Consider the following 21,836-nt stretch of genomic DNA (forward strand, 5'->3'; position numbering starts at 1 on the left):
AATTACTGAGCTCCCCCTCTTCCCCCCCGATTCCCCTCAGATGTGGCTAGCTGGGTTAATTAAATCCCTTCTAATTTGCATTAGCCCTTTCTGTGCACGTCTGGAATGAACCCCGCCCCCCACAAGGCCTTTGGATAAAGCTGTGCAACTTGGCCCAGTCAGGTTCAAATTAGATCACCTTAGGTAGAGTCTGCTTGGAAAATTCCTGCTTAAACCAACCACTCTGGAAGTATTTGATGTTTGCACATCACAGAGACTAAATCTGTGGTTCCCCAACATATCAAAAATATAAAACACAAGGACATGTTGGGGGAAGCTGACACGTTCCTGGGTGACAACGCCTTGAAGTGACATTGTCACTAGTTAATGGAAAGCTCAGCTCACAATCTAATATAAATAACTGATTGAAAAGCAACAACCAGCTATTCAACATTCATCCATCAGCAAAATTAAAAAATAAATTTGAACATCTTATGACCAGATGTCACCATTCTTCTTGCAAGACAAGGCAATTCAGTTATCTTTATATTTGGGAACTAATCCATAAATCACAGAGCTTATCTTTGAAAGTTCTCAGATTGATAAAGTTACTTTAAAAGCTCTCAAGATATAATCCATTTAAAATAATTCAATCTTACATAAAGCGTATATTCCCAAGCACTCTTTTGTTCTACAGGCAAGAAGAGACACATCACACTAGGGGAAACAACTAGAGGCATTGGACTACATGCTTTGCTACCATAGATCAGCCAAAGCTCCCCGAGCTCTGATGAGTGAACAGGGAAGCATGGCTGATAAATAGTGTGAGATTTGCCATCTGGGTCTAGTTTACCCACTTTTCTCTTCCTTGTTTCCTTCGGGGAGATTATTGCTGCTACGGTTGTCAGTCTCATGCAATCCACTTGCTTCCTAAATGCAGAAAACATGATTGTTCCTAGCCCTCATATATTTTTCCTTATACCCCAAGCAAGTAGCCATCTCTCCCCTATACTTGCAGGCTCACAAGCCAGCTTGTGCATCTTCCAAAGTCTGCTGCCTGATTCCCTTGGGAGAAGGCAGAATCAGACATTGCACTGGTCTGACTGTGCACCTCTACTCCACCATGCCAAAGATGGTAGCTCCAAACTTCTCTTCGGAGAGTTATAATCATGTTCAGTTGTGGCAGGCTGGAGAGTGGTTTTATATTATGCATGAAGCCACTACATGAATTTCCATGCTATTTAAGCCATATTTTCATCAGGTCTCATGGGACCAAAGGTTAATGTGTTATGTAACCTACCTCTTTAATGATGAATTTTGAGGCTTCAAGTCAAACATTTAATGTTGTCTGGAGTGGTTTCTTAGTATTGCGGGTTAACTGGACTCCACCTGTTGGCACTAACTTTCTTGCTGTGCACACTGAAACAGTTTCAAGAGGGTATAGTTTGCTTACTTACATATACTTGTTAGTTACTTTTTGACCATAATCCCATTCCATGTGGGTGCTGAATAATACAGAGAGCTTTCAGTATGTATTACAATAGCACTAAGGTCCAATGGACAGCAACCATAGCTTGTATCAACCAGGACATATTTTCTTCACATCAGCATGTGTTGCAATAATTTATTCAGCCATTCTGCTTACTTAGTGTCAGAGTTAGGATCAAACTTTCAATGTGGACTAAAATACTAATGCAAAATTCAGTTGAGTAGCTCATTTACATGAATCTACGGTACATCTATAATTAGCTACCACTAACCCAAATGTGCCCAGCATGAACATTTTAACATCAAGACATCATTTCACTGTGATATTCTAACTTGTTAAAACTCCAAAAGAGGAATGTAACCTGCCAGACTCGCCCACATGGCAGTGTAATTACAGCTGCTGCATATTCACAGAGTGAAATTCACCCTGTGAAGAAGACTCACACAAGGCCTATGGACAACATAATAGGTCACCACTGGTATTTAAGGGCTTGAATTTTGCATATTGTCATCAGTTTATCAGAGGGTAGCCTTGACGTATAAAGCTCTCCTCTGTCCTTGAGATTGGCTCAAAATACAGCTTCAGTTGAAAAGGCATATTATAATCAAAAGGTGAAGAGGTATAATTCACACGTATTTTAAAAAAGTCTCTTGAATAGACAAGCTTTATATTGTTGAAATGAATGAGACTGAGTAAAAACCTAAAATATAAAGTACCAAGAGATAGCCTGAGCAATGCACTGGAAATTTAGAAGACCACAGTGTCTGTTTTCTTTTCTACACTTAAATGAACCCTACTTGGCAACAGGAAAAAAAGATGGTAACTTACCTCTTGTAATTGTTGTTCGAGATGTGTTGCTCATGTCTGTTCTAAAATGTGCGTGTGTGCACCATGTACACAGTTGCGAGAAGGTTTTCCCTAACTGTACACATCAGGTAGGCTGTGAAGCCCCTTGGAGTGACTCCTTCATAGCATCATATATAGCTCCCTGCCAATCCACCACCTACTCGGTTCCTTCTTGTCAAAGTATGCCAACAGAGAGTAGGCAGTCGAGTCTGGAATAGAGATCAGCAACATCACTCAAACAACAACAGTTACGAGAGGTAGGTAAACATCTTTTCTTCTTTGAGTGATTCCTCGTGTGCATTCCAAAATGTGTGGCGGAGAGGTCGAGATGCTGATTGAAGAACTGTCCTGCAAAAAGCCACGTCAGTCCTTGCCTGCTGGGTGATGGCACAGTGGGAAGTAAAGGTGTGTATGGAGGACCATCTACAGATGTCCTGGATAGGGACCCTGCTCCAGAAATGCTACAGATTATGTGTATGCTTTGCTAGAGTAGGCTGTTAATGGCAGGGCTGGGATGCTAGCCAAGTCACAGCAGGTTCTGATATACAATATGATCCAGGATGTGCTATGTTGAGACATAACAAAGAGCTGTGTGGATTTGCAAAACAGCTTGGTGTGCTTGATGTCAAAAGCTAGGGTAGGCCTCACATCCAGTGAGTGGAATGCTCACTTCTTGCTGTTGACATGGGGGTTTGGAGGAATAATGTCCTGGGTCACATGGAAAGGTGATTCTAACTTAGGAAGAGATGTAGGGTGTGGGCATAATTGCTCCTTATCCTTGCAAGGTGAGGGCTTCCTACTCTGAGACCCATCTGGCTGAGGTTCGGGCTTCCAGGAAGGCCACCTTGTAGAAGAGGCAGGATAAGGGGCAGGTAGCCAGGGGCTTGAATGGGAGTCCCATGAGCTTGGAAAGGGAAGGTTCTACAACAGGGTGTCTCACCTGGAGGTACTGAATAGCGTGAAGATGAACATATAATTATTAAAAAGTGATAGAGTTAAAAATAATGCACCACTGTTCCTGTACAATGTGATCTCATATTGGCAGGCCCAAGTAGCCATTTTGGAAAAAAACTGTTTGTCCATTGATGGTGTTGGTTGCTCTAACATGTCACTTGAACAATAGTTTTAACCTCTTTAAAGGATTTGTCATTATTACCAGAACAAATGACCTGCTCTACATATAGCAAGTATCATGGCACAATTGCTATTTCTAACCCTGCCAAACTTCTCACAAATAAATGATCAATCTAAAAGTCCACACTAGAAGGAGAACAACTCAGTGATATGATATTAAATTGACAATTAGAAAATGATGCATTACTCAAATTAATTTTTCATGTGGTAACAACCTGTGTCATTAAAAGCGACAATTACAATAGGTTACCTCACCATTGATCAATATTACAATTAAAGTTTCAAACCATGAGGCATGATGGCTTTGACCTATTGTGACACAATTCCTTCTCAAAAGTGGCGAGGAGTCCTGTGGCACCTTCGGGTATGTCTACACTACAACATTAATTCGAACTAACTTAGTTCGAATTAGTTAATTCGAACTAAGCTAATTCGAACTAACGGATCCAGACTAAAAAACTAGTTCAAATTAGCGTTTTGCTAATTCGAACTAGCATGTCCACATTAAGTGGACCCTGAACCGGGCTTAAGGATGGCCGGAAGCAGTGCCGGCAGGGCATCAGAGGAGGACTTAGAGCGTGGAGATGCTGTCTCAGGCTAGCCGAAGGCTATGCTTAAAGGGTCCCGACCCCCACCCCGGACAGACAGTTCTCAAGGGTGCCCCGCTTGCAAAGCAGTCCTGGCTTGGATTGCCCGGAGTACCCACACTGGGCACATCACACCCCCTGGCCATCAGACCGGCTGCATTTGCCGCAGGCTGCCATCTGGGGAGAGGAGGCTATTGGGGGGCTGCACGAGAGCTTCCACCCCCAGAATCCCACAGAGCCAGCCCAGTCCTTCCCATCGGGGGCTCATACCCCATTCCTCCCTCACCTCCTTCCACTTACCCTTCCCTAGCCCCTCGTCTTGATGTACAAAATAAAGATAACGTGTCTTCCAACACTGAATCTGTCTTTATTGAACAAAACTGGGGGAGACTGGGAAAAGGAGGTGGAAGAGGGGAAGAGAGAGGCTGGGAGAGGGGAGGGCAACTAAAATGATCAGGGCTTTGGAACAGTTCCCATATGAAGAGAGGCTAAAGAGACTGGGACTTTTCAGCTTAGAAAAGAGGAGACGGAGGGGGGACAGGATAGAGGTCTCTAAAAGCAGGAGTTGGGTGGAGAGAAAAGTTGGGCAGGAGTTGGGCATACAGAAAAGTTCTTCATTAGTTCCCATAAAGAAGGACTAGAGAACACCAAAGGAAAGGAATGGCTTCAAACTAGTAACAGAAAGTTGTTCTTCACAAAGCAAAGAGTCAACCTGTGGAACTCCTTGCTGCAGGAGGCTGTGAAGGCTAGAACTAGAACAGAGTTTAAAGAGAAGTGAGATGAAGTCATGGAGGTTGGGTCCATGGAGAGGTATTAGCCAGGGGGTAGGAGTGGTGTCCCTGCGCAAGGTTTGTGGAAGGCTGGAGAGGGATGGCACGAGACAAATGGCTTGGTCACTGTCTTCGGTCCATCCTCTCCAGGGTCCCTAGAGTTGGCCACTGTCGGCAGACAGGCTACTGGGCTAGATGGACCTTAGGTCTGACCCAGGACGGCCATTGTAAGCTCCTGGGTGGCCAGGCTGGCAGCTCTCCTGTCCTAACCGGCCACTTTCCTGTGCCTAGTGCGGAGATCGTGGACGAGGTCCACGATGACCGTACTAGCCCAGGTGGGTGCCCGCCTCTTGCAGTCCCGGGCAAGCTCCTGGGAGCCGCCAGCCTGGTCCCGGGAAGAGGGGGAGGGCTGGGGGGCATCGGGTGGGTGGCTCGATCCGTGCCAGGTGCAGGGTCTGCTGGCTGGGTGCTGGCAGGCTTGCACCTGGCACGGGCACCGTAGCCAGCCCGTGCCCCTTTAAGGGGTCTGGGGCCGGGAGGGGTGCAGACGAGTTTCCCTGGTGTTGGCCAGAGTGGTCACCAGGGAAACCTGGGGAGGGCTAGCCTCCCACTAGTTCGAATTAAGGGGCTACACACCCCTTAATTCGAACTAGCTAGTTCGAACTAGGCTTAATCCTCATAAAATGAGGTTTTCCTAGTTCGAACTAAGCGCTCCGCTAGTTCGAATTAAGTTCGAACTAGCGGAGCGCTAGTGTAGCGCCTATGAAAGTTAGTTCGAACTAACATCTGTTAGTTCAAACTCACTCTGTAGTGTAGACATACCCTTATAGACTAACTGAAGTGTTGGAGCATAAGCTTTCGTGGGCAAAGACCCACTTTGTTAGATGCATGTAGTGGAAATTTCCAGAGGCAGGTCTAAATATGCAGGCCAGAATCAGGCTAGAGATGACAAGGTGGATCCAATCAGGGAGGATGAGGCCCACTTCTAGGAGCTGATCTGGAGGTGTGACTAGCAAGAAAGGAAGAGTTGCTTTTGTAGTTAGCAAGCCATTCACAGTCTTTGTTTAATCCTGATTTGATTGTGTCAAACTTGAAGATGAACTGTAGCTCAGCAGTTTCTCTTTGAAGTCTGGTCTTGAAGGTTTTTTGCTGCAGGATGGCTACCTTTAGATCTGCAATTGTGTGTCCAGGGAGATTGAAGTGTTCCCCCACAGGTTTTTGTATACTGGCATTCTTAATATCTGATTTGTGTCCATTTATTCTTTTACGTAGGGACTGTCCAGTTCGGCCAATATATATAGCAGTGGGGCATTGTTGGCATATGATGGCATATATTACATAAGTAGATGTGCAGGAGAATAACCAGTGACAGTATGGCTGATCTGGTTAGGTCCTGTGATGGTGTTGCTGGTGTATATATGTGGGCAGAGTTGGCACCGAGGTTTGTTGCATGGATTGGTTCCTGAGTTAGAGTTATTATGGTGCGGTGTATAGTTGCTGGTGAGACTATGCTTCAGGTTGGCGGGTTGTCTGTGGGCGAGGACTGGCCTGCCTCCCAAGGCCTGTGAAAGTGAGGGATCATTGTCCAGGATGGGTTGTAGATCACTAATGATGCGTTGGAGAGGTTTTAGCTGAGGACTGTAGGTGATGGCCAGTGGTGTTCTGTTGGTTTCTTTCTTGGGCTTGTCCTGTAGCAGAAGGCTTCTGGGTACACATCTGGCTCTGTTAATCTGTCTCCTCACTTCCTCGTGTGGGTGTCGTAGTTTACAGAATGCTTGTTGAAGATCTTGTAGGTGTAGGTCTCTGTCTGAGGGGTTGGAGCATATGTGGTTGTACCTCAGTGCTTGGCTGTAAACAATGGATTGTGTGGTGTGTCCGGGATGGAAGCTGGAGGCATGCAGGTAAGCATAGCAGTCTCTGATACTCAATTCCTTCTCAATCACTTTTGATAGTTTAGAAAGATGATTTTTGACTACAAATTCAAAGGATAAAAAGTTTGCAGCTCAAGGAAAGAATGTCTATTGTGGCAAGTTTGTTCCCTCCTCATCCTCAAGGCCCTCAGTATAAATTAGGTAGCTCTGAGATCCCACCTAAGTTTTCAGAGCCTCTCACAGCTGCCTGGATTCTCCAGCATTGTTTTTAAGACCTTCAGAAGGAGTCTCTTTACTTCTCTTTTAGGTCATTTCTACAACTACCAAGAAGATTGATGCTGCCATAGTCCATTTTCCAGAGTTCGAATTAGCAAGTCTAGTGAAGACATGCTAATTCAAACCAAGATTCCACCCCCATTGGTGCCAGTAGCCCTGCTTCTATAAGGACTAAGGGAAGTCAATTGGAGCATTTGCTCCAAGTGAACTCACATTGTGTGGAAGGCCTGAAAACGCAATTTAAGATACTTTGACTCCAGCTATATAATTAACATCGCTGGAATTGAGTATCTTGAGTCAACTTTCCCCTTTAGTGAAGACCAGGGCTTAAGGATCAGGAAAATCTTTACAATAAGGTTTTTTTTTCATTTTCTTTATGCATGTTTAGGTTGGTGGGATATAAAATTGATGAAGAAAACCCTAAAACAATAAGATATTTTTTTCAGTAGTAGTACCTTTAGTCTACTAGTCTCTATGGACTTTGAAAGATCAGGAAGGAGATGGATCTTGCAATCCTTACATAAAGTAGTCCCTTTCTTTTCTATGCTGTTTGCAATTTCTTTCCCAACCTAAAAATGAATGAATATAAAATAACAAATGAAAGAAAATATACCCAGGATCTGGCATGCTTATGTTAGTGAAATTATATTTGGTATCCCAAATAGCATTAATATCTGAAGAGAGGATAGAGTTCATAAAAGCAGATATTAAATTAGAAACCTCTTCTCTTGAGATACCTCATAAAATTCCCATATGCTAATATTTAGTTATTTTAATATAATTTTGAGAAGGCTTGATGTTTCTGGATATTGTGGCAAAGTTCCAGCTATTCTCCATGGGTCTTATGCTAATGGTGGATAGTGCTGGCCTCAGAGGCTTGCTGTGGCCCCCCACACAGCCTGCTTCTTTTTACTAGAGGCAGGACCACAGCCTGCAGAGCCACACTCATCACAGGCTAGTTCATAAGTTTGGGGTAAACTTATCCCCCCTGCTAGAGTCCTGATCTCCCTTCTCGAGACAGAGGTTGAGATGTTGTGAGGAGGTTGGGGGGAACCTGGGCCTGCCCTCTACTCCGGATTCCGGCCCAAGTAACTCAAGGCAGTGGCAACAAGCAGGTTTACTGCCACTCACAATTTGGGAGCTTTTCCCTGGGCCACTTCCCCACACAATCCTTCACACTACTTCTCCTTTGGTACCTGCTTGTCAGTCATCTACTCACACCTACATAGCTCCTGCACATAGCACTTCCTGTCCTTCACTCTTTTCCTTCTCCCTTCCTAGTCTGGGGGAGCCCTTTTAAGGTAGCACAACAGGCCTTAATTGGCTACAGGAGTTTAATTAGCCTGTGGCTTCTAGCACGTTCCAATTGACCCCAGGTGCCTGCCAGATTATGCCGGAATTAGGCTTTTTCACTCAGGGAAGAGAAAGCTTTTTACCCAAGATCCAGCATGTTTTCCTTCCACCAGTGAATGGCAGATGGCTGGTCTGGTCTGTCACAGTATAAAGACACTAACTTATTAATACACCTATAAGTGTTTGCATTGAACTGTTCAGAGAAGTAGTTTTTCTTAAACTTCTTGAAAACATTTCTATGATAGCATTTCCGTTAAATACATGACTTATACAGAGTATATTGTGGTGTAATGTGGCATAACAAATTTAATTAAGCCACATTCATGAGTAATCTTTGCACGAGTAAAGTCATGCAAATAACAACTTTTATCTCACAATACACTATTCATACATTCCTCCCTCCTATTTATCTCTTGTCAAAATATATATACATATGCTCCAAGTCTATACCCAATTGAAAGTAATAAGAGTTTTGCTAAAACACCACCAGAAGCAGGATTAAAGTCTTGCTTACACAAAACAGGTTTGACTTAAAACAAATACTTCTGAATATACTTATGAACTCCCTTAATATAAGAACTCGGGGTCACCAGATGAAATTAGTAGGTTTAAAACAAACAAAAGGAAGTTTTTCTTCACACACAGCGCACAGTCAACCTGTGGAACTCCTTGCCAGAGAAGATTGTGAAGACTAGGGCTTTAACAGAGTTCAAGAAAGAACTAGATACATTCACTGAGGTTAGGTGCATCAATACTTATTAGTCAGAATGGGTAGGAATGATGTCCCTAGTTTCTGTTTGTCAGAGGCTAGAAATGGATGACAGGAGAGGAATCACTTGATGATTTCCTGTTTCCATTCATTCCTTCTCATGCATATGTCATTGGCCACTGTTGGAAGACAGTATCAGAGGGGTAGCCGTGTTAGTCTAAATCTGTAAAAGCAACGAGGAGTCCTGTGGCACCTTATAAACTAACAGATTCATTGGAGCATAAACGTTCGTGGGCAAAGACCCACTTCGTCAGATGCATCTGACAAAGTGGGTCTTTGCCCACGAAAGCTTATGCTCCAATAAATCTGCTAATCTATAAGGTGCCACAGGACTCCTTGTCGCTTTTGTTGGAAGACAGGATACTGAGCTAGATGGACCATTGGCCTGACCCAGTATGGCCATTCTTATGTTCCTATGTTCTTATGAATGAGCTTGTCATTGCACCTGTGAGCAATCCCATTAAAAACTCAGTGAGACTATTCATACTGTTAACCACATGCAAGTTGGCAGGACCAGGATCCCAAAGACATAAGACCTGAAACCCGTCTGGTGTAATTTAGTACATTGTTATTTGTATTGTTGTGGCGCTTGGGATCTTAGCCCACGACAGGTGCTTTTACGTGCTAGGTGCCGTACAAACAAAACTATCCTACAGAGCTTACAGTGTAACTCCATGAGAGTCAGTGTAGCCATGCAAATTTATATCAGTTAAATAATGAGCCCATAAAGCTGAACATGCGCTAGTCCTTATAGGATCAGAACCTTACCTTAAACTCATTGAAAAAATCAAGTAAATACCTCCTGGGCATCTGGCTACACCAGTTTGGTGGAGGACAGACGTAACAGGAGCTGGGTGAATGGTTTTCAGTTTCATAAATAAACTGCAAGAGACTGTTGCCATGTAATCAAGGCAGGCAGGCACTTGAATCTAGTTAAGAGCTTGCCTGAGCCAGCAGGCTAATCAGGAACATATAGCCAATTAAGGCCTGCTGGGCTACTTAAAAAGGTTTCCTCTCAGGTAAGGGAGGGGAAAGCAGAAGAATAAAGGACTGAGAGGAGAAAATGTGGTGATGAAGAGCTAAGGACTGCAAAAAGGAAAGTGTTTGTGCTGAAGCAGGAAAGAATCACTCAGGTACCAAGGAGAAGATTCTAAGGGGGTGTTTGAGGAAGTGGCCCAGGAAAAAGGCTGCTGTACTGCAGCTAGTGGGAAAACTGAAAAAAAACCCAGTCATTTGCCATTACCTACCGTCTCTGGGCTGGAACCTGGAGTAGTGGGAGGGCCCAGGTTACCCCCAACTCTCTCCACACCAAGAAAAAGTTTGCTCCTAGAAAAGGAGTAGCAGGTTTAAATGGGTAGCAGGTTTAAAACGAATAAAAGAAAGTTCTTCTTCACACAGCGTGTAGTCAACCTGTGGAACTCCTTGCCAGAGGAGGCTGTGAAGGCTAGGACTATAATAGAGTTTAAAGAGAAGCTAGATAATTTCATGGAGGTTAGGTCCATAAAAGGCTATTAGCCAGGGGATAACATGGTGTCCTTGTCCTCTATTTTTCAGAGGCTGGAGAGAGATGGCAGGAGACAAATCGCTTGATCATTGTCTTCGGTCCACCCTCTCTGGGGCACCTGGTGTTGGCCACTGTCGGTAGACAGGATACTGGGCTAGAAGGACCTTTGGTCTGACCCAGTACAGCCATTCTTATGTAAGGAGGCCAGGATTATGGAGGAGTTTCACCTCAATCCTTTGACTTTGCCAATGATGAGGATGGCTCAGCAAGCTGGGACCTTGGCCTCTAGAAAAGCTAAGAGGCAGTGTGGGAGGTCACAGTGAGCCTCTGAGGGATATAATAACCACCTAGAAGTGCAGGACCCATGGGCATGGCTGGAGCTTTGCCACTAATATGAACTGGTAGGAAAACTCAATATCACACTCTTATTAATGAAAATACAGTGATTTCCATCTGATTTTTATGAAAAGATGTGCGCATGCATGGCTTTGGGTAGGAAATAGGAAATATGTTCTCTCCTTTATCCTTTCAGTTATTATTTTTTATTTAATTTGCTACCTCAAGTGATCCTAACTACAGGTTGAACCGCTCTTAACTGGGACTCTCTGGTCTGGCAACATCTCTGGTCTAAAAGGGCCAGGGTTGTTCCAGGACCAGAGAGTCCCATGGAGGGCTGATGGCTGGGAGTCTTGTAGCAGAGCTGGAGCCAGGTGGGGCCAGAAACCCAATAGCAGGGCCTCCTGGCTGGACAGCCAGGAGCCTGGCAGCCCCACTGCTGTTCAGCAGTGCACAGCACGGCAGGACTAGGAAGCAGCGGGGCTGCTCCATGGGGCCAGGAGCCCAACAGTAAGGCTGCCTAGTGGTGGGGTCAGGAACCCAGGAGTGAGGCTGCCCAGTGGCACAGCAAAGAGCCCGGCAGCCCTGCTGTTGTCCAGCGGAGCTGCCTGATGAGGCCGGGAGGAAGTGGGGCTGCCCAGCAAGGCTGAAGCCTAAGTGTGGTTGCTGCCTAGGAGTGTACCTGGACCCCAGCAGAGGGTTGCTCCGGGGGCCATAGCCTGGCAGCAGGGCTGCTACCGTGGGACCAAGAGCCCTGCACTGAGGGGCCAGTAGCAAGGGGAAGCCGACACAATGGCTGGCAGTGAGGCCATGGCAGGCGAGGGGGGTGGAGGCAGTGGTGGAAGGGGGTGCAGAAATGACCTTCTCAGATTTAGAAAAATCCCTCATCTAGGACTGGTCAGGTCCCGAGGGTGCTGGACTGGGGAGGTCCAACCTGTGTTATGGAAATGTGTTCTTGGAACAATGTTAGCTCCCTCTGGTGGCTGAAATAATATCTCCACACTAGCAGACATTTAAAAATGGCGCCGCCCGGCTTTATGCAAATGAAGCCCGGGAAATTCAAATCCCGGGCTTCATTTGCAACTCCGGTTGCCTACATTACCACCCTAGTTCGAACTAGGGTGGGAGTGTAGACATACCCTGGATGATTTTGACAGATGTAGTTCTGGATACCAGTTTGTATCCGTGCAGATCTCTAAATATGCCATAAAGTTTAGGCTGCTGTTGAAAATATATGGTGGGAAACTGAGTCATGAGTCTGCGCCAATTTAAGCTTAATCATTTTCCTTTATTTATAACATTTCATTTTATATCATCTTGACATATATTTATGCCAGATGATAAATAGATAAAAATAAGTTGGACCAAATTCTGGGATATTGGGAAGTTCTCCTGAATTTCAAGATGGTCATTACCACTGATCCCTAGTTTAAATCTTCAGTTTCCTGCCTACTATTTCTCCAATTTTGGCCTTATTCACTTGGCTTCTTATACATTTTACTTGTGTACCCATCAGCTTTCTCCAATCAGCATTAAGCATTGTGGTTTGCTCACAAGCCTCATGTGCAAGCTAAATTTACACAACTCTTGCTATTTATACAGTTTTCAAAACATTCTGTTTTCATATCATCTTGTCCCGTGTTTTCCCCAGTAAAAGAGGACTTTTTTCAGTACAGGCTTGTATATGCATTGTACTTATTAACTTTCCCTCTCCCTTAGTCTTCCAGTGCAGTTTGTCACCTTTGACCTGTCATCAGTAGCATTATTTAAGCAAATCAGCATATCTATGTAAAAAGAGAAAAACTGCCAAAGCACTCATACTTGCAAGGTAAACTGAGGCCTGGTTATAAAAACTATCTTGCCTAAACTCATTCACTACTCCTTTAGCAATTCTTCACTTTTATATTTCAACATCACACGTGAGTATATACAGTTATAACCCTCAATGCTGGGGGAGGGCTAGACAGGCAACATTCCCACAAAATATTGATATTTCTTTATCTTCTCTAAACATGGGGGTTTGGGTATTTTCCATTCAAAGTTCAGCATTATGTTTGTGAATCATTACAAAAAAGCATGACCAGTGGTGTTGCTCATTACATTGAAGGATTTTTTTTTTCTATTTTAGGGCCTTAATAATCAATTGTTCCCCACAATGTTATTACATTACCGTTAATTCTATAACATTTGTACAAATCACAATTTTCTTCCCAATCTATATGCTAAACAGAGCTAAATAACTGAAGCCAGTCATAAATCAAAATAATATGTTGCCCTTTTTCAACATGGCTTTGCAAAACAAAAATCAAAGAATTACTCCCACCCAAACCTTTGAAAACAACTCGGCTACTCCTAGAATGAATGGTGCCATGAAATAATTCATTATTTAACCATGTTCAATAACATCATAGTCAGGTGCAACATATGCTGGGATTTCATCCAGGTATTGAGAGTGCCTTTATGCTCTGTGATATAGTCATGCCATCTTTAGTCAACAGCTCCCTCTTTAGTCCACCTGCAGAGATCATTATTCGTCTTGGCAATACAAGTTGGCTCTTTTGCATACATAGAGGCAAACAAGTTGATTGGCCTTTGAAAAGAAATTTGGTGTAGAATAGCTAACAAAATTACGCTACTGAAAAATGTGAGCTTGATGACAAACTGCATTTATAGCCTTCAGAAGTTTTGTTGCATGGAGTCTCTCCAGAATGGAATATAACCTCTTTGATATATAGACTAGCAATTCATTACAAGACATAAGTGGAATAATTCAAACCGGTGAAAACACAGAGGACAGAGAACATTAATAGACAGTGTAATAAATCCAGCATGCCTTAAATAAAAATGGCAAAACACTTGACTGTAAAATGCAACGGTACTATATGTAAATGCAAAAATAGCCATATTTAAAAAAGCATGCTGAATATTACAGTCATACTGAGTGAAATACAAGAGAATTCAGCATCAATAATGGTGATAAGTATCAGAGGGGTAGCCGTGTTAGTCTGAATCTGCAAAAGCGACGAGGAGTCCTGTGGTACCTTATAGACTAACTGAAGTGTAGGAGCATAAGCTTTCGTGGGCAAAGACCCACTTCGTCAGATGCATGCATCTGACGAAGTGGGTCTTTGTCCACGAAAGCTTATGCTCCTACACTTCAGTTAGTCTATAAGGTGCCACAGGACTCCTCGTCAATAATGGTGATGTAATGCATTCTGTCAAATCCTGTTCACATTACTTACACAGAACCTGTGCCGTTGAAGTCAACAAATAAGATAAACACAGGACTAAATGGTGTGATTGTAGCACCCATAGAACCCACAAAACTTCACATTCTGGGGAGTAACAGACCTAAGGCTGGTTTTCTTTGCTCTTACTCATGGAGCAGGTCACCATTGTGCTAGATGCTATACTAACACACAACAGCAAGAAAAACAACAAGCAGTTTCTATCCTAGAGAGTTTACAACATAAGCAGATTGTCCAGGGCAACCACCCAAGGGCTCACACTTTGGGGAAGTGGGGACATGATCTGGAGAATTAACAGAGGACTTGTCACTCGCAGTTGGGTCAGGCCAACCCTGGCACTGACTAGCGGCAGTGGGAGCCAAGGAAAGTTGTCTCAAGATCCACGTCCCCTTAGGGATGGCTCTGAATCCAGGTACAATACAGACTGACAGAGGAGTTCAAGGAAATAGTGAGACAATTTGGGGACATGATGGACAGTGGTTCCAGCAGGCTGACCCCTTAGGAAGTTTTTTGTAGGCTTCATAGCAAAGGGGAGCTTTGAAGGAGGATAGTGAGTTGGTTTTGAAGCCGTCTATGGAAGCAGCATGGGAGAAACAGTATGAAAGAGTTTAGTTTTGAAAGAAGCAAGTGGTGCCTCGAGGTTAGCAGCTCTGGCTGATTAGATGCAGAGGATGACCTCTCAATCGCGAATGAGAAAAGGGTGAAGGTGGGGGGGATCATAGACCACAAAGAGCCTTGAAAGCAAAGACAAATCAATTTTATCTTATGCAATGGAGAAGGTGTAATTAGTGGAGAATTGCCGAGAAAAGGGGTGATTGGATCAAAGCAACAGGCTGGGAAACCAATCTTGGCATTTTACCAATTTAGACTAGGCCTTGAGCACTGTGGCTACGTCTACACTGGCATGAATTTCCAAAAATGCTTTTAACTGAAAAGTTTTCTGTTAAAAGCATTTTCAGAAAAGTGCGTCTAGATTGGCAGGATGCTTTTCCGCAAAAGCACTTTTTGCGGAAAAGCGTCCGTGGCCAATCTAGACATGTTTTTCCGCAAAAAAGCCCCGATCGCCATTTTCGCGATCGGGGCTTTTTTTGCAGAAAACAGTACTGTGCTGTCTACACTGGCCCTTTTGGGCAAAAGTCTTTCGGAAAAAGACTTTTGCCCGAATGGGAGCAGCATAGTTTTTCCAGAAAAGCACTGATGATTTTACATGAGATCGTCAGTGCTTTTCCGGAAATTCAAGTGGCCAGTGTAGACAGCTGGCAAGTTTTTCTGGAAAAGCTGCTGATTTTCCAGAAAAACTTGCCAGTCTAGACACAGCCTGTGTGTTCTTCTCAAAGCCCAAATAGTCCCTCTCATTGCCCACTACTTTTCTTTTCCCCTGAATCTTGGCCACATTAGTGCACACAGCCGTCTGACTGACATTCCTCTGCAATCAGCTGGAAACGTCACTGCAAGCCCACGCTCAATTCCCCTGCCCACCCTAGGGCAAGGCAAACTGGGCCTGGAGGTGTCACAGAGCGCTTGGGCTTCTCCTCACTCTCCAGGCCCTTCCTGAGCTGGGCTAGCAGGCTTCTCCCTGGCCCCTCCCCCTAGCCCCATCCCTCTACTCACTTGCTCCTCACCCAGCTGAGGGCTCCAGCTCCACCTAGCCCTGCCCTCTCCTGGGGAGCTCAGAGCTGCATGGAGTAAGTCCCTCCCTGTCTGTGCTGCCCAGTCTCTGGTAGGGGCAGGGCCCAGTGGGGCCAGGAGTGCTGCATGTGAGTGAGCAAGGGGAAGCAAGAGGAAGCGTGTAGAAGACTTGAGTAGGATCTTAAAGATCCCTTTTAGGGTTTACTCAGGGCACAATTTACTCTAAGGCCAACTTTATTCAATTCCTCTGTTCCTAGGCTTGGTACAGAAACAAGGAGAAGGGGACATGTGGCCCCACTGTAAGTGAGAGCAGCTTGAGTTATTATTGTCCTTCCCGTTGTGCCCTATGGGTTCTGGGGGAAGCACAGAATATTAGGAGCACACTATGCCCTGATTCATCGGCTCCTCCGCACTCTTGGCTCATGCCTTCCCCTCCAGGAACACCCAATCCACCAAGGGCTACAGCAGGAGTGGTGAAGAACCTTCATCATACTCCATGTTGGCCAGGAATTCCTGGGAGTCTATTTTCACCCCTTTTATGTTACCAGTGGGGTACAAGGAGCCCTTTGCATATCTAAAAATTGGAATGGCTTACTCAATAGTTGTAATGTTTCTATACAGATGTCAGTTAGAAGGACGGATGGAGACCATGACTCAAAGCCTTAAAAGTATGTGTATAGATGTATGTGTAATGTAACCAGAGCAGAGGGGGCAAATGCAGGGATAAATCACCCACTCTCCCAAGAAGGACCAAAATACCCCTTACAACTCAAAAGGAAACAGCTATCATTTTAAAAAACACACCAGAATAAGAGCAATTCTTTGGTAACAATGAACAGAAAATTCACTTTCTGCCGCTCTAAACAGCCATTCGCTTTCAATTTTTCAAATTGACCTTTAAATACCAGAAGCACTTGACTCTTATTAAGAGAGCATAGGCAAAGCTAATTAATGCACTAACACGATCTGTGTATTAAAGTGAACCATTCAGAGAAAGTGCTAAATGCTCCAGATGTGCTAAAACCATCCAAACTAATTCAGATAAATCATGAACTGGGGAACCTGCCAGCATCTATCTGCATCATGGTTATGTAGCCGTACTTTGTACCTGCATCAAAGTAACAACAAATTGAACAGGAAGTTCTGTAGGTTATTAGCTTGTGGTTTCTAGGATGAAGAACTCTAGTGTATTTGCTGGCACAACGTGTCCATATCAAGCAGTGTCAAGCTAAGCAATTGGAGGCATTCATGAGCGGGGGGGGGGGGGGGGGGGAGTGGGAAGAGAGAGAGGACAGAGAAGCAGGGGGAAGAAATTCTTAAGACCAACCCTGCTCATGAGGATCAGTACTCAAGTCCAGGCTCTAGGGGAGGTGCCTCCATGGTAGTGGCAGATGGGCACCATCTGCCTCGCTTGCATGCTGGGCCCAGCTGAGTGCGTGCATTCAGAAGCTGTCTAAGACCACTCGACAGCCAGGGAAAGGAAGACTTCTATTATAAACTTCATTATGACTCTCACTCGCTCTGGCCCAGTTAGCATTATTCAATTATTCATGAAAGTGGAACCATTTCAATAGCAGAGATTGAGGGAGGCCCACATTGGAGTATCCTATGGCCCAGGGGTTACAGCACTTATGCGAGGTGGCAGATGCTTGTTCAAATTCCCTTCTCCTCACGAGGTGGAGGAGGACTTGGGGGGCAGTCTGTCATATCTAAAGTGAGTACCTAAACGGCTAACGGTTATAAGGGTAGGGTAAGGGCCACGTAGGGCTGTTTTGTGTAGAGACAAACTGTCTCGGAGCATACCTACATCCCACACATGCAAATCAGGTGGAAAAACATCGGTCTTCCTCCTGTTTGTGGATCACTCTGAAGTTGAAAGAAGGTGTGTGTGGCGGGGGGGGGGGGGGGGGAGGGCGGTGCTCAGGCAAGACAGGTGCCTAAGCACCTAGATTGAGGCAGCAATGAGCATGTGCAAAGACAAGCAATGCAGGCAGCAAGGGATGTTTACTCTGAACAAATTTAGGCCCCAGATGAGTTTAGGTACCTATAAAGCCTAGCAACAATTTTGTGGCCCACAGTAGTGCCCAAACACAGGTGGTCCAACTCTGGGTGTTAGGTGCCTAAATAACTTTGCAGTCCCAGGTCTTAGACGTTATGTCAATTCCCACTAATTCAAACCCTGCTAGCCTTTTAGAAGGCTGAACTAATTAGTAACCTTTCCTATGACTGTTTACTGTGGATCAGGATACATTAGTGGTTCTCATACTTTTTGGCCCGTGGTCCACCCAGCTCAATGCAAACCTTTCCATGGACCACCAGCTACCAATGGAAACTCGTTGTTAATTACATAATTATGCCCGAGCTGGAGAGTAAGAAAGGAAATATTAATCAAAATTGTTGAAGAGATTAAGCGCTTTCATTCTCTCATGTTAGTTTACCAAACTTTGTTTTTAAATAAAGTAAAATATTAATTTATGTCCAACACAAAAGCTTTCAACATTATGGCAGGGATAGGGAATCTTTTTTCGGGCTGGGGGCCACTACCCACAGGAAAATCAATTGGGGGCCATACAAATGAGAAGCAAAAAAAGCCCCCAAAAAACCCACACCTCCACAACCCCCACTGATGTGGCCCCCAACTGAGACACCTCCAACCCCATTGGGGGGAAGGGACAGCAAGGTTCAGGGCTTCCTATAGGCCAGACTAACTCTTCTGGAGTTTGTAGCCCCCCCCCCCCCCCAGGCTCTGGGGTGGAGTTAAAAGTGAGGTGTTCGGTATGCAGGACAGGGCTGCCAGTGAGTGGGATATGGATGGGGATGCAAGATCTGAGTGGCAGGTGGGGTGCAGAAGCAGGATGGGAGCAGGGTTTCTGACCAGGGAGAGAAGACAGGAGCAAGGGAGGGTGCAGGAGCAGGCTGGAGGGAGGGTGTGGGAGTAGGCTGGGAGTGCAAGGTCTCAGCAGGGTGTGTGTGTGTGAAGGGTTGGGGGTGCAGGGCCTAATCATGAGAAAAAGGAAGGCACTTACTTGCTTTCATGCTCTGCACCATTCTCAGGCATCATGTCCCAGGCACGGCTTCCCATTTCTTCCATTGGCTGAATTCTGGCCAATGGGAGTGTGACGGAATATGGCAGCCCCACACTGGGGAAGCAAGGCCTAACCAGGCTAACCTGGCTGAAGAAGTCCCGCCCCTGCAGTCCTGCTGGGCATGCTCAGTCTGCAGTCCAAGTATAAAGGGCTGGAGAGAGGCTGGCTGAAGAGAAGGAAGGAGGTCCCGCCAGAACTTCTGGACATGAACCACCAGTGGGACACCAGAGACACTGCTGAGGATCTGGAGGAAGGATCCTTGGAAAGAGTCCAGCAGAGACTGGTAGGAAGTAGCCCAGGGTAGGAGATTGTATCCGGAGGAGCTCAGTGTGTTGCAATGGGATTCCCTGCTGAGTGAGCAGTGGACTATGCCACTGCTAATAGGGGCCTGGGCTGCGACCTGTTGGAGTAGGGAGGGCCCAGATACCCCTACCATCTCCTCAATACACAACCCGTGGGGCCTGCACGTACCTGCTGCTAAAGAATCCAGCTGCTAGGTTGCACTGCCCCAGTGGGAGGGATGTTTGCTAAACTGCGGCTGCTAGGCCACACTGCCCCAGCAAGAGGGGCATGATTTTAGGACTGCTGTTGAGTTCCAGTACACACAGGGTTGCGGTATGGTTCTGAGAATCCCAAGGACACAACAGCTTCTACTAGGAGAGGGATGGGTGAATTTCTCTGCAACATGGAGCAAAGGGGAAAGCCTCAAGGCAGCACATCTGTGTGCTGCTGTTCTCCCAGCTGTGGGACGGGGAGGTGCAGTGCACGGAGATGCCTCTGGCTCTGCTTCTTCCCTGCGAGGCAGATCAAGCGGGGAGACTTGGGGCTTTCTTCCTTCTGCCTCAACAGGAAGCTGTGCTAGTGCTCCACCCTTGCGCAGAGGGGAGGGATGAGAGGTTGGATCACCAGTGTGGGTTTTCGGTTGTGAGGGGAGGAAGACAGGGGCGGGGCTGAGCTTGAGCCATGGACCACCTGCAGGGTGTCCACAGACCACTAGTGGTCTGTTTGAGAACCACTGAAATACAGATAGATTCTTTGTAGCAGGGAAGCACAGCCTGTATTTATGTTTATCACTTTAGGGTTTTGTTTGTTTAGTGCCACAAGAGCTGAATTGTAGAAACAAAAGAAAAAGACATAAACAAATTCACAAAACCCTTAGACTAATCTTTTCACAGTTTTCCATTCCTAGAATCTGCAAAATACTGTGAATAGCCTAGAGATTTCAGCATGCCCAATTATTACGTAAGGGGGAAACAAAAGGGGGGGGGGGAGCAAAACAAAGAGGGAAAAAAACCCTAACAACAAAAAGCACACACAAAAAGATCAATATTGTGCCATTCAGGTTAAATCCCAGTTTGCTTGAATCCTGGCTCTCCAATTCCATCAGAACGCCAATGTGTAGCTCTAGTGCATGACGACAGCAGCCGATACAGATTATTATTCAGTCTCAGAGTCAAAAGGCTATAGGAGTAACTAAAGTGTCTCAATCTCTATCCAGCAGACAAAATGAAGAGCTACCTTCCGCTTTGCTCCTGTTAAACCCTGTCTCTCTCGCACCATTCCAAGAGCACCATATTTCTTTATTTGGATTTTTACATACTATATAAAAGAGCCTCCACTCAGCATACTGGGGCCGGGCCCCTTGCAAATCTTTTAATATATTAAATAAACAAATACCTCTTAATTCTTCCAGATCAAATACAGACAATATACATCATTCAAATTAATCAACCTTCGGCCTCTCCCTGGACTTCCTCATCCCCAGTAATAGTCAGATCCAACACCCATCTCCTTGCAGCCAAGGATACAAGGCTAGGCTTAAATTCACCCCATGTTAGGACTGCATTAAACTGTCCCCTGGTAGAGCCATGTTCTCTTGCTTTTCAGATGGCAAAGTGGCTCCAGGCCTGTTAACAGGGGAGGGGAGCCAAAAGGGACAACTGCCCGGGGTCCAGAAGTTAAAAGGAGTGGCAGCTGAAGCCCTGGGCTCATTAAATTGGCACCGCGGTGCTACATGGTGCGCTTCAGAGCCGTGAGCAGCAGGCCCCAGATGGTGCTGAGGTGGGGGAGGGCATGGTCTGTGTGGTGCTGAGGGCCAGCTAGCCCTGTCCCTCCCTTCCAGGAGTGTGGAGCTAAGTCCCCCATCTTGCCCAGGGGCCCGGTGAGTCTGTCAGCTAGCCTGGGAGTGTCTACACCATCACCTCTTTATGGTATTCATAAGGGATTTGGTCAGTGAAAAGGAGACACAACCAGGGTTTGGAAGGCAGACTTTATGGGTAACGCCTTGTTGGGGCTGTTAGTAGCCACAGAAAAGCCTTCAGATCACTTACTGGCAGTTCCCGGTGTCATGTAAGCAATGGTCAAGTTGCCCTGTACAGCTCAGGATCAGTACTTTACTCTTTTAAACCCTAGAGTTCTACATCCAATGTCGTCAATATGCCATGGTCATTGACGGGAGCTGGTTTTAGTCTGGCCATCTTGACGTGCATGAACGTCTTGCCATAATGGTTTCCAGTGACAGGCAGCACATTCACTGGGAACAAGGAATGATTTTGTTTTTGTTTAGGAAAGAGAGACCTGGGTTATGCTCACCTATGCTTTATCTATAAAAGCGAAAGCCAAAATGTACTGAGAACAACTTCACTGACAGGCTTCAAAGGTTATTTTTAAACCAAACCTAGGGGGGTTCACACAGCACAAGTATAAATCACATTGGTAGCACTTTAAATAGGTATTTCAGATTGGTATTTAATTTGCAGTTTAAGAGCATTTATTACTAGTTAATGAATCAATTGATTGCTTAAGGAGCATTTAATGAGATTTATTACCTTATAAAAGTGAAAGTTAGTGGCTAAATAACTGAGAATGCAATTATCAGTAGTGTCGTATTAACTCTACAGCATTGTATTATACTACAGATGTCCCACTGATACATGTAAGTGTCGCCATGACTGTGTTC

Source organism: Pelodiscus sinensis, chromosome 11 (genome assembly GCF_049634645.1).
Source record: "Pelodiscus sinensis isolate JC-2024 chromosome 11, ASM4963464v1, whole genome shotgun sequence".
NCBI lineage: Eukaryota > Metazoa > Chordata > Testudines > Trionychidae > Pelodiscus > Pelodiscus sinensis.